This window comes from Anastrepha ludens, chromosome 6 (genome assembly GCF_028408465.1).
Source record: "Anastrepha ludens isolate Willacy chromosome 6, idAnaLude1.1, whole genome shotgun sequence".
Taxonomy (NCBI): domain Eukaryota; kingdom Metazoa; phylum Arthropoda; class Insecta; order Diptera; family Tephritidae; genus Anastrepha; species Anastrepha ludens.
In genome coordinates, this window is record NC_071502.1 from 101342231 (window position 1) to 101354534 (window position 12304).

Sequence of the window (12304 nt, forward strand, 5' to 3'; positions counted from 1 at the left end):
AAATCGTACGATTGTGTAGAACCTGGCAATAAGGGGACAAATCGCGCGTGGTGCAGTTAAAAAATATAAGAAAAACAAGAGAAATTAAGACCCACGAAAGTCTGGACATGGTTGGCCAGCAGTGACCGAATCAAAGGAGTACGTATTGACTGAGGGAAGCCCGCTAAGAAACTAGAAGCTTTTCACATGCCAATTGAATCCGGGGATAGACACCCAGGCGTCGCTACCAACAACGAAGCTACGTGGCTCACTAACAAATGTGTTTAGATAACTTTAAATGGTATAAGAAAATTAGTCTACAAAAAACGTAAACATTTTTTTACTGACGCATTTTCAAATACTTTCAAGAGCCAGCGGCTCTCTTTTTCCATTCATAAAATTTATATGAAATTAATAAAGCCAGAGCTCAAAATAGATAATTGTTTTATATAATTGATGCAGATATTTGACCCTTTTATGATCTAACAAAAATTATTAGGAACTAAGTTTTTCAGATATATTTTCAATCTTCGTACATGAAACCGAAGTGATAGAAAAAGTGTTTTCTAATAGCGGCCGCCCCTCGGCAGGCAATGGCAAACCTTCGAATGTATTTCTGCCTTGAAAAAACTCCTCATAAAAACCCATCTGCCATTCGTAGGGGGCATAAAACTGCAAGTCCCTCGATTTGTGGAAAAAGCATCTAGATGTACACCACTAATAGGAGGAGGAGCTCGGCCAAACACCTATTAAAGTGTGTAAGCGCCAAGTATATACTAGGTGGTTCAATAAGTTTTACGGTTCGATAAGCAAAACACAATTTTATTATTGCGTATAGTCTCCCTGAGCATCAATACACTAATTCCAACGAGATTCGAATTTATGAATCCCATCCCTGAAGTGAGAATCTGGAACGGCTACAAAATACGCTTCCACAGCTGCTATGACCTCATCATTTGATAAAAAAAAAACACTTTCCGCGCATGCATTTTTTTAGATCTGAAAACAGATGGAAGTCGTTAGGGGACAAATCTGATGAATGTTCCACAATTCGAACTTTAATTTAATTAAGTAATTAATATAGTGAATTGAGCTATAGTGAAACAGGCCGTTGAGCTCAATGACCTATAGTCATAATTCCTTTAGAAAATCATTCATTGAACCGAGAGAAATACTCACACCAGTTTGAGCTCTATGGAGTAGACCTTTTAACTTCTTCGCCTCTGAAGAAGAACTGCTGAAAGAAATACTCATCAAAGGTGGAACTCTATAAAATAGACTGGATTTTTCGTTCGTTCCTCCGCTTACGCTCAACAAGTGCATCTTATACAGGAAGTTGGAATACTGAACCAAGAGTTTAAGCAAAATTTTTTAATTTATTCGAATGGTCCCTTGCTTTTACACAAGCCTTCAAACGAATAGGCCATTCAGCTATTGCAGCAGGCACAGTTTCCGTGGATATTGACATTGCTGCTCAAACCAAAGGTTGTTTGAAACTCTTCAAGGCTCTTGGAGGCTATGCTTTCCAATTCTGGCCACAAACTGTAGTCTAATGAATTCAGATCTGAACTTCCAGATGGCCAATCTTCTGCGACTATGAACCCAGGAATATTGTTTTTTACCCACTCCCGGATGGTTTTTGTCTTATGGAGTGGAAATAAATCTTGCTGGAAGATCAAACGTTCTCCTTTGAAGATAGTACTGCTCAACTGCTTCACGACGACTTCTAAGAAACCCTCCCAGTACATTTCTGTTCCGGTCTCAACCCCTTTTTCCCACAAATGAAGAGATGTGACGCCTTTACAAGACACTCCGCACCAAATCATTACTTACGGAGGCGGGATGGTGACCACGCTAACCCTAGGAACAACATTTTTTTTTCCTCTTTAGAAGTTTTAGCATCGATTTTGTCGTTTTGCTTATTAAAAACTTCTTTAACAGTGAACATTTTCTCATTTGTGAAAAGAATATTTCATGACCGTTGCCCGCGTGCTCCCGCTGAAGCTGCTTGCATCTGTCGAGTCTACGGTAGCCTTTCATTTCCTGTGAAGATCATTTCTAATTAGTCTTGACATGGATTTGGTCGATACATACCTACATTCATTTCCCTGGGCATGATTTTCTGCTTTCTAAGAGAGATTTCTGCGAATTCTTTCCCGAACGTCTTTTATGGCTGCACTGGTTCGAACCACGCGAGGACGACCACTTCTTTTTCTGTCTGTCACTTCCGACGTTTGGGGAAACGATTGATTGTGCAGTAAACAAACATTCTCGAAATATTAAGTTTTTTCAGCAAGCCGTAAATCTCACATGCACTTTTACCACATTTTTCTAATGCAATTACAGCAATGCGATTTTCTTTATCTAAGTAAATAAATTCACTATGAATTGAGCAGAAAGGTGTCAGCTCGAAATTAAAACGGCATCTGCTGTGGCCGAATGGATTGGTGAGTCACTACCATTCGGAACACGGAGAGAACGTAGGTTCGAGTCTCCAAAAAAAAAACACCAAAAATTAAGAAAAAGTTTTTTCTAATAGCGGTAGTCCCCTCCGAGTGTATTTCTGCCATGAAAAAACTCCTCATAAAAATATCTGCCGTTCTGAGTCGGCTTGAAACTGTACGTCCCTCCATTTGTGGAACTACATTAAGACGCACGCCACAAATAGGAGGAGGAGCTCGGTCAAACACCCAAAAAGGATGTAAGCGCTAATTATATATATATAAAAGAAGTACTTAGATATTTAGGCAGTTGGTGGCAGTAAAGATTTTGATGGAGTAAAATGAAGTGGGCTATTTTCAAAAGCATGCGTTGTTACACTTACATACATACATACACATTTCCCTGCACATAAAATCAGAAGTGGAATACTAAGTGATATTCAGAATTTTTTATATGAAACAAAACTGTCTACATAAAATATAACAGATGCTGTAGGAACGAAAGTATTCTGCGAGTGAGTAAGTCATGTGCTTTTACACGCCACTGTATGTTTGCTAAAGAGTATAATTTATGTACTTAAAGCTTTCCTCAAACAAGATATGAAGTGCAACCCCTGCATGCATTTGCTACAGATTCTTATCATTCCGGCATCGCTTTTCCATAAAACATTGCATATAACGGTCTCTTTGCATGATGCACTCAATTATTTAAATCAATTACGCTTACAAATGAAAATGTACCTACATACAAGCTCATACACAGGAATATGTATACATATGTATGTATATGTGCAAGTGTGCATGTATTTAGGTTTGTGCTTCTGCAAATGTGCGCTTTAAACATTTTTCATTTTTCAAGGGTGATCGCGTCTAATTGATGCTTAAGACAACACAATTTGTAAATTGACAACCAACGAGCAACAATATAAAATGGGTGGTTGAAGTGGAATGCGGTGAACGTGGGTTAGCAGTAATTTACAAAGCTATCAACCGGGCGATGGCCCAACGAACAGTAACCCATCAACCAGCAGCTTCAATCTGTTTAACTTCAATTCAGCAACTAGATCTTGTTGTCTAGGGAGTTAATTGTTTCAATTATTAATTTGATGACTGACAGCAACTTGACAGTGAGTGACATTCACCATCATTTCTCACGTTATACTATATAGGAGGAATACCTATGTATGTACTTGTGAATACAATATAAATAAAAAAAAGCATTAAAAAAATGGAGAAAATCCGTTCCACCATGCAAACAAATCTTTCAATTATTTTGATCATATTTTAAGTAGTGTTTAATTGGATTTCGAAAGAATCGGGTTTTTGACCAAACCCTGAGAAGATGACATCAGCATACGCATCTTGAAGATACTTCGGTGCACATACATACATACATATGTGTGCATGTATATATTTCTATTCCTACGAAACTATTCATAGAAACATTCGATGAGTGCAGTTGCTCGCGGCATCACAGAAGTTTTCACACCGGATATGCTGTGTCACAGTGTGTGTTAATGACAAACAGCTGATTGCAGTTGACATATTGTTTGCGAATGACATCAATAAATTTATGATTGAATGCTTCACTTTCGCTACGTCATCAAAATATTAGACAAATATTTACATTCGTTGCCAATAGATGTGTGTATATACAGATGCGTTTGTTGTTAACTGTTAATTCGAAGAACGCCGATGATAAAGCATAAATATTTTGTTTATTCGGCGAAAATATTTAATGGAATGTACGAAGGTTATTTAATTGATCGATTTATGCGAACATACTCTCTCCACATACAGATGAAGAAATCGATTGTAAAGAGAGGGAATGGATTCGAAAGAAGATTCGGGGTGAGCACAATCGCTCAATTGCTCGAAGAGAGTCATAATCCAAAAATCGAAAATTCGAGAAAATCAACTTCAAAGTTTTCAATTGACAAGACACATTTTCATTCGATGCGTTACGAGATGAGCTTAATCGTTAATAGATATCGGCGTGCACAGCATAATGAAGGAGCTGGGAGCTGGATATCTGCATTTTATCTACATTTTTGTTTATTATGACACTATTGCAGCCAATGATTGATGTGTATTTATTGACGGCTGAGGCCATGCTGGAAAGAGTTCAGAGGTGTGATCAATATCAGACCGTTAGCCGGCTCTCAGCGATTTTGAAGGAATCAGCTGATTGAGTGACGTAGCCGGGGTCATGACAGCGGTTTGTTTACGAAAATAATAACTGCGTTTGTGTTGGTGATATACGAAAAAAATCAAGGCAGTCCCTGGCCATGTTACTTCGTTGCCGTCTGCACAACGACTGATTGGTCGAGTGTGTGAATATGGACGAAGTGACGCATTTATTAAAGGTGGGGGGCAGTAGACCAACAACAATATTCTGTACGTTTGACTGTCAAAGCAAAGTATTGGGAAATTAGAAAACAAATAATAAATTCGCCTTGTTTCATTCTGAGCTGACAGCCACATGGACACGGCGAAAGAAAAAAAAAAAAACAAATTAGCTGATTTACCAACACCACCTTTAATATATTCGCCTTGTGACGTAACAATCGAAGTTAGTCTTGCTTTTTTTCCACCATAGCGAGTGGGCAAATCTGGCAATTTATCAATCTGAGGCTACAGAATGGATTGTATTGACGGGTGGGAGGTCCTGCCTGGAACTTTTCTATCAACTCCTCAAAGTTATAACTCACACGGCCAAAGTTCAGGTTTGACTACTGGTACGGTATAACGATAACGGCTCCCTACTGTATCTATTGTTTCATAAATTTGTTGAGAATTGTAGAGCTTAGTTGGCAACTGAAACAAGAATACGGTTTGCCATTTTTTTATTCATTGAATGAATTCAATGGATCAGTGGCCCTGACTTACTGGCTGACCTTGTTTGCTGTTTTTAATAATACTTTGTCACATGGGAATTCAATATTATCTGCTACCACCAGCTGGTACCGCATCGAATACTTTACGAGCTGGATCGTTTGTATCCATTCGGACGACATGACCTAGCCAACGAAGCCGCTGGATCTTTATTCGTTGCGCTATGCCTAAGTTGTCGTAAATATCATACAGATCATCGTTCAATCGTCTGCGATGCTCGCCGTCACCAAAGTGCAAAGGTCCGAAGAATCTTTCTCTTAAACACTCCAAGGAACGCCTCGTCGGATGTTGTCATCGTCCACGCTTCTGCGCAATACGTTAGGACGGGCATGATGAGAGCCTTGTGAGAGTGTTAGTTTTGTTCGTCGACTACTCAAATTCCTACTTAGTCCAAAATAGCTCTTGCTGGCAAGAGAGAACCAGTTGTTGTTGGAACAAATTTATTCTATAAACTGGGCGTTTGCTAACTTCTTGAAAAGCTCGAGTATGCTATTTGGATAATTGAAATGCAATGTTTGTTATGAAAGACTGCTTCAAAGTCTCGTAGTTGAGCTGCGACTGCCAGGTATTTTTGAGAATTCAATTACACAGTTTGCTGCTCATTCTTTCTCTCGAGGATTATACAGGTATATATATATTAGGCCGGGTCGATTTGTGGGGAGGCAAAAAAATCGCCCATTGCTCTGTGAAAATCATATTCTAGGGATCAAAATAAGAAACTTTGCCGAAGGAACCTTACCTCTAAAACGAATTCTGATGTCCGCCAATTTGGGTCGAACTTTTAGTGTCTTTTGTGGGGAGGCAAAAAAATCGCCCATTGCTCTATGAAAATCATATTCTAGGGATCAAAATAAGAAACTTTGTGGAAGGAACCATACCTTTAAAACGAATTCTGCTGTCCCCCAATTTGGGTCGAACTTTTTAGTTTCTTTTCTCATGTAAAAACCAAAAATGGTGATATTTTGAAATGATTGTATGGGGAACCCCCCAGGGGAGTTCCAGGGGGTGTGCCACTGGCATGGGGGGATCAGCCGTCTAAAGTTAGTGGGGCTCGGTCATACATTTGGACTCTAAATGGGTGAAAGTGGAATTTTTCGTTCGACCCAATTTGGGGGACATCAGAATTCGTTTTAGAGGTATGGTTCCTTCGGCAAAGTTTCTTTTTTTGATCCCTAGAATACGATTTTCACAGAGCAATGAGCGATTTTTAAATCGACCAGCCCTAATATATATGTATATATAACTGGCGCGTACACCCTTTTTGGGTGTTTGGCCGAACTCTTCCTCCTATTTGTAGCGTGCGTCTTGATGTTGTTCCACAAATGGAGGGATCTACAGTTTTAAGCCGACTCCGAACGGCAAATATTTTTATGAGGAGCTTTTTCATGTCAGAAATACAATCGGAGGTTTACCATCGCCTGCCGAGGGGCGACCGCTATTAGAAAAATATTTTTCTTAATTTTGGTGTTTCACCCAGATTCGAGCCAACGTTCTCTCTGTGAATTCCGAATGGTAGTCACGCACCAACCCATTCGGCTACGGCGGCCACTAGAGCATTGGCTTCAATATTTCTCTGGTGAGAATTAGGACGAACTCGCATCGAATCGAACTTCAGCTCTACAGCTTATAGTGACAGTTCTTTCTTTTCGTTCGAGAGCGACACAGTTCCATTTAAATGAAGTTATCCGCTTTCCTATTCAGAAATGCCCATTAGTACAGCGAAATGTGAGGTTATATGAGACATGAACTTAAATATTTTTAAAAGGACCAACTACTACTAATCTTCATCTCAAAAGTCATAAAAACAATAACACTCATATTAGGGACTATATCCAGTTATCTTTTTCGAATCCGCCGTGATCCATAGCGTGGCACAACGCGCATAATGTGGCTCAACATTGTGGGTGCTACGCCGTTGGTGATGTATCATACTTGAGTCACTCTATAGCGACCTCGCTTCTGCGTTAGATGATCGCGTATTACCCGATTTTAAGTTTTTTTAATATTAATTTATTAATTTTTCGTTTTAAAAATGGCTCGCAGTCACTCGCTCAAATATCAGGTAATTAAACACCCGTTAGTTCGGAGTAGTGAGTGAGTGCTCACATATTTAAGGGGACCCGGTGGTCTAGAAATTTCAAAAAGTCGATTTTTAGTGTTTTCGATATTTCGAAACTATAGTATCTTAAGAATATACTGTGAAATTTTCATGTGGGAGTTCCCAATATTATAGGTTTTACAGCCCATTAAATAGGTAGAGAGCGGTCCGCGCGCTCCTGTACCTATCACAAACTTTAAACTCGTTTATCTCGAAACGATGTTTTTCGGCCTAAACTATTCAACGGAATTGTCCGAAATTTTAATATGTTGTTCACAACATGGCTATCGCCCGTACTAGAATCTTATTATTATTTCAATCATTTCTTATTTTTTTAATAAAAAACTGAAAAAACCCAATTTTTAGAGTGCCAACCGCGTTATTTTGTCAATTTTTTTTTATTCTACTACGGGACATAGCTACAGTCATACTAATTAATAATTTTTTTGGTTTTTGTGTTTCAGATAAATAGAAGAGCCAAAATTGACAACACCGCCCAGGTCCAATTTTTCGGGAGAGTCAACTTCAGTGCCATTTTTAAAATTATTAAAATTTAAAAAAATATAAATTTTTTTAAATATTTATTTCGGCGGCCGCCGGAGCCGAATGGGTTGGTGCGTGACTACCATACGGAATTCACAGAGAGAACATTTTTCTAATAGCGGTCGCCCCTCGACAGGCAATGGCAAACCTCCGAGTGTATTTCTGCCATGAAAAAGCTCCTCATAAAAATATCTGCCATTCGGAGTCGGCTTGAAACCGTAAGTCCCTCCATTTGTGGAACAACATCTAGACGCACACCACAAATACGAGGAGGAGCTCGGCCAAACACCCAAAAAGGGTGTACGCGCCAATTATATATATAATATATATATATTTCATTTTTATATGTAAACAAAGTAAAATAAACAATTTTAATATCGTTTTTCTTTTTTTATTGTAAATAGAATTCCTGAAAATATCTTAAATTTCCGAGATCTAGACCACCGGGATCCCTTAAAAAGTTTCTTGCATACAATATTTGGGAATAAGAAAATAATCCTCTTGACTAGGAGGAGTCATGCTAAATATTGTCGTAATTATTTTCAACACAAAACAACGCCTAGTTAGGTCATAAGTTATATGATGGGTAATATTTATATGGCAAGTGAATGAGATATTTTAAATGGTTGAATCATACCTTAAGCGTAGTGCTAAGTGCGCGTTTCATGTGAAATGGCTGTTAAAATCCATACAAACTGCATTGCCGTGAAATTTCGTATGTATCTCACGGCAAAGTGGTACTCAGTTCGCGCCGTGAAAACGCCACCCAACATGCCAGCAACAGTTTTTCACAACACGTCTGTGAAGTTAGTATTAGTTTTTACAAAAAAAAAAAAACAGCCCAACTCGCATCAAGTTGCATACCATATAATTACATTTTTTAAGATAAGTTCATATATCGCCTTTACTTCCTCGCTGTTTTGTTTTTTTGATTCAGTTAGCAAGTTCATGTCAATATTTTAATGCATTTTTTACCAACTATGTGATTACTAGGTAGATAAAAAGAAGCCTTAATAAAATATTATATTATTGTGAAAAACGGCAAGGGAAAAAACTATGTTTAATGCTGCAAGTTTTGAAACTTTCACTTCACCTTAGCGGTATACAATATTTAGGAAAACTTTCTTTATAATAAAATTTTATTCGACTAAGTGAAATTGTTACTGAATTACTTAACTTCAACAATTCAGCAACAACGAATTTATTTTCCAACACTGCAACAATTTACCTTTGAACTAAAGGCGGAAGAACTTTTCGCCACAATTCGTTTGCTTACTGCATATGAAAAATAGGCTTAAAAAACTGTACCCAACTCTGCTAAATTTTTGAGGGGCAAAACATGCAAATGTATGTTATGGCGGAAGCAGCTCTTCATTTTGTTGTGTGAGATGACAATCGTCAAAGGCAGAGTTGAGAATTACCACTTCATTTTGTAAGACGAACGAACGGTCACACGAGCGATTAGTGCGTTGGCAAAAACGACTGTGGTGCGAATTCTGTATCTCACCTGTTCTCGTTCGTGGCTTATTGTTATGCGAGTATATTGTATTGCAGGCCGATAACCTTTGTGGCTAGTTGCCTTAATTGTGTACTATAATCATTTATAATTATATTTCAGTAAATCAATAAAATAAATAAATTAGTGCTTGTACTGTGTAACTGGTTTTAGTGCGCTCTCTGTCGGAGACGAGCAGTAAATATTAGTTTGGAGAAGAAGAAATAGATTATTTTCTCGGTATATGGCTGTAGTGATCGATATCTCGTAAAGTATCGGTCAAACTATTTAAAGTTTAAGCTCGCAAGGTGGCGTTCTATCGGCCCTTCTCTGGTTGATCGCAGCTAATGAGCTATTAACAAAATTCGAAGGCACGGCATCTAAACTAATACCACATGTTAGCACATGTAGATGACATAGCCATAGTAGTGACAGGCAAATACCTAAACACCGTGGTTGGCATAATGAATAATAAATACGCAGCAGTGCACGAATGGGCAACACAGGCTGGCCTAGGGATAAATGCTGATAAAACGGATATGATACTTTTTATTAGAAGGTACAAGATTCCCTATTGGCAAACCCCGAAGCTAAACGACGTGAAACAAACTCTTAAAAACCACACAAAGTACCTTGGAGTAATTTTGGATAACAAACTATCATGGAAGCACAATATATTGGAGAGAAAGAAAAAGGGCAGTAACGCACTATATGCATGTAAAAGAATGCTGGGAGTTACATGGGGTATATCTTCTTCAATAATGTATTTTGGTGCTACTCAGCTGTAGTAAGGCCAATATTACTCTATAGTGCTCTAGTGTGGTGGATTACATTGAGAAAAACGACACACAAAACACCTACGGAAAGTATTCAACGTCTTGGTGTACATTGCACCACAGGGGCAATTAAAACCACTCCTATGGCAGCACTTGAAATAATACTCAACCCACCACCGATTGGCAATGCAGCAGAAGGTCTAGCAGCGAGATCTGCCTCAAGACTACCTGTAAATTATTCGGACATAGCTCAATTGGTATGAGGTATCGGACCAATACGGATTATATGACTCCGAAATACAATTGGGTGAAAAGATTCCGAACAAAAATAAAAGAAGAGGGGTGGAAAAGAGGTATGAAACCTAGCCCCAATACGATTAACATATTTACCAACGGCTCGAAAATGATGGACGGAATAGGTGCAGGGATTTATTGCGTAGATTTGGGCATCAGGCGGCCAATTAAGCTCCCTTTTTGCGGTAGGAGGGGCTGCAGAATTAGCACTAGCAAGGACATCAAGCAACTCCAACATATATATGATATATGCGTTGACAGTCAAGCGGAAATAAACGCAATGAACTCATATAAAATTTCATCCAAAAAACGTCCTTAGGACAACAAGGGAAGCCATAGAGCGACTAGCCGCAGACAGACGATTGCATATCTATTGGGTACCCGGACATAAGGGCATTGCAGGAAACGAAATTGTAGATGAGATTGCCAAAAGCGCTGTTCACATACAATTCGAACAAAAAAACGACATTCTGACACCTTTAAATACGGTATACAATGACATCGCTGCGGACATGAAAACACGAATAAACAGGAGGTGGATTAATCTAGCCACTTGTAAAACCGCGAAAATCATGTGTACACAGAATGCAGATAAATAGATTCGTACTAGCCCTGTCTAGAAAGGAAAGCAAAACTATCGTAGGTATACTCACAGGCTACAATTTGTAAGCGGTACACGCATACAAGATGGGAATTGCAAACAATGATAGCTGCAGATTTTGGAATGAACTAGAAGAGAGGGAAACTCTTGAACATCTTCCATGTTCTTGCCCTGCATTAGCTAGAACCCGAATGAAATGTTTAGGATCTCTACAATATCAGAGGTTAGAATGTACCTCGGGGTTAGAGTTTCAGAGCTTACTTAGATTCGCAAAAGACGTAGGCTTATTACAAGAAGCCTACTACAAGGAAACGTAAGGGCCAAGCTCCACCTGGTACCACTAAGGACCAATTGGTCTATGCAATGGCTTTCAGCCAGCTAGGTTAACCTAACCTAACCTAACCTTATGCTCGTTGCCAAGGTGACATTCTACACTAAAAAAATTCATTAGATGTTTTTTTTTATTCGATTCAGTTGTGAGTTACAGGGTGTTAACAATGGCAGTCAACAAAGAGAACTCGGTAAATTTTACAGTTTTAAAGCCTACAGATTTTTACAGTTAAAGGCGAAAATGCTAACCAGGCCGCTGAAATTGCGAGTGGTGCCGATACTGTAATAACTTATTACGAGCAATTTTGGTTTCGTCGCTTCCGTTCAAGCATTATTGATATCATATATATGTACATACATATATATTTTCCCATGATTCTCAGGTGGAATACAGGGTCTGAACAAACAGTCTCCAGTAATGGTCTGCTTTCTGCGCTTCTGCTTCAACCTGTCGTCTCCAAGCATTGGTTAGTTTCCCGCGCCTACGCGAATGGGTTGGTGCGTGACTACCATTCGGGAGTGCGTGGGTTCGAATCTCCGTTCGTAGAACAGCAAAATGATGGAAACTGTTTTTTCCTAATAGCGGTCGCCCCTCGGCAGGTAATGTATTTCTGCCAGTATATCGAATTACGTGTAAGCTGCTTAAAAGAGGTATTATGATCAGCGTGAAGTGGGTAAAGTGACCTGTAAGTTTGGAGCATAGAACGAAAATTTCGGCAATAAATTTCTCTGGCTAATAAACAAAGTTTGGGCAGCAGAAATGTCAAGCAGAAGTGTTTATTTGTACGGCTGATTTGTCATACCTATCAAATGCTCTATATGACCACGAAAACATCCGTTGCGCTTCGTACA

The 12304-nt window shown here is 38.9% G+C and overlaps 1 protein-coding gene across 1 annotated transcript in view; it reads right to left on the reverse strand.

The window, feature by feature from the left end:
- Window positions 1-12304, reverse strand: part of LOC128865685 (protein slit) — a 118646-nt gene that overhangs the window by 72374 nt on the left and 33968 nt on the right. The window lies entirely within an intron of this gene.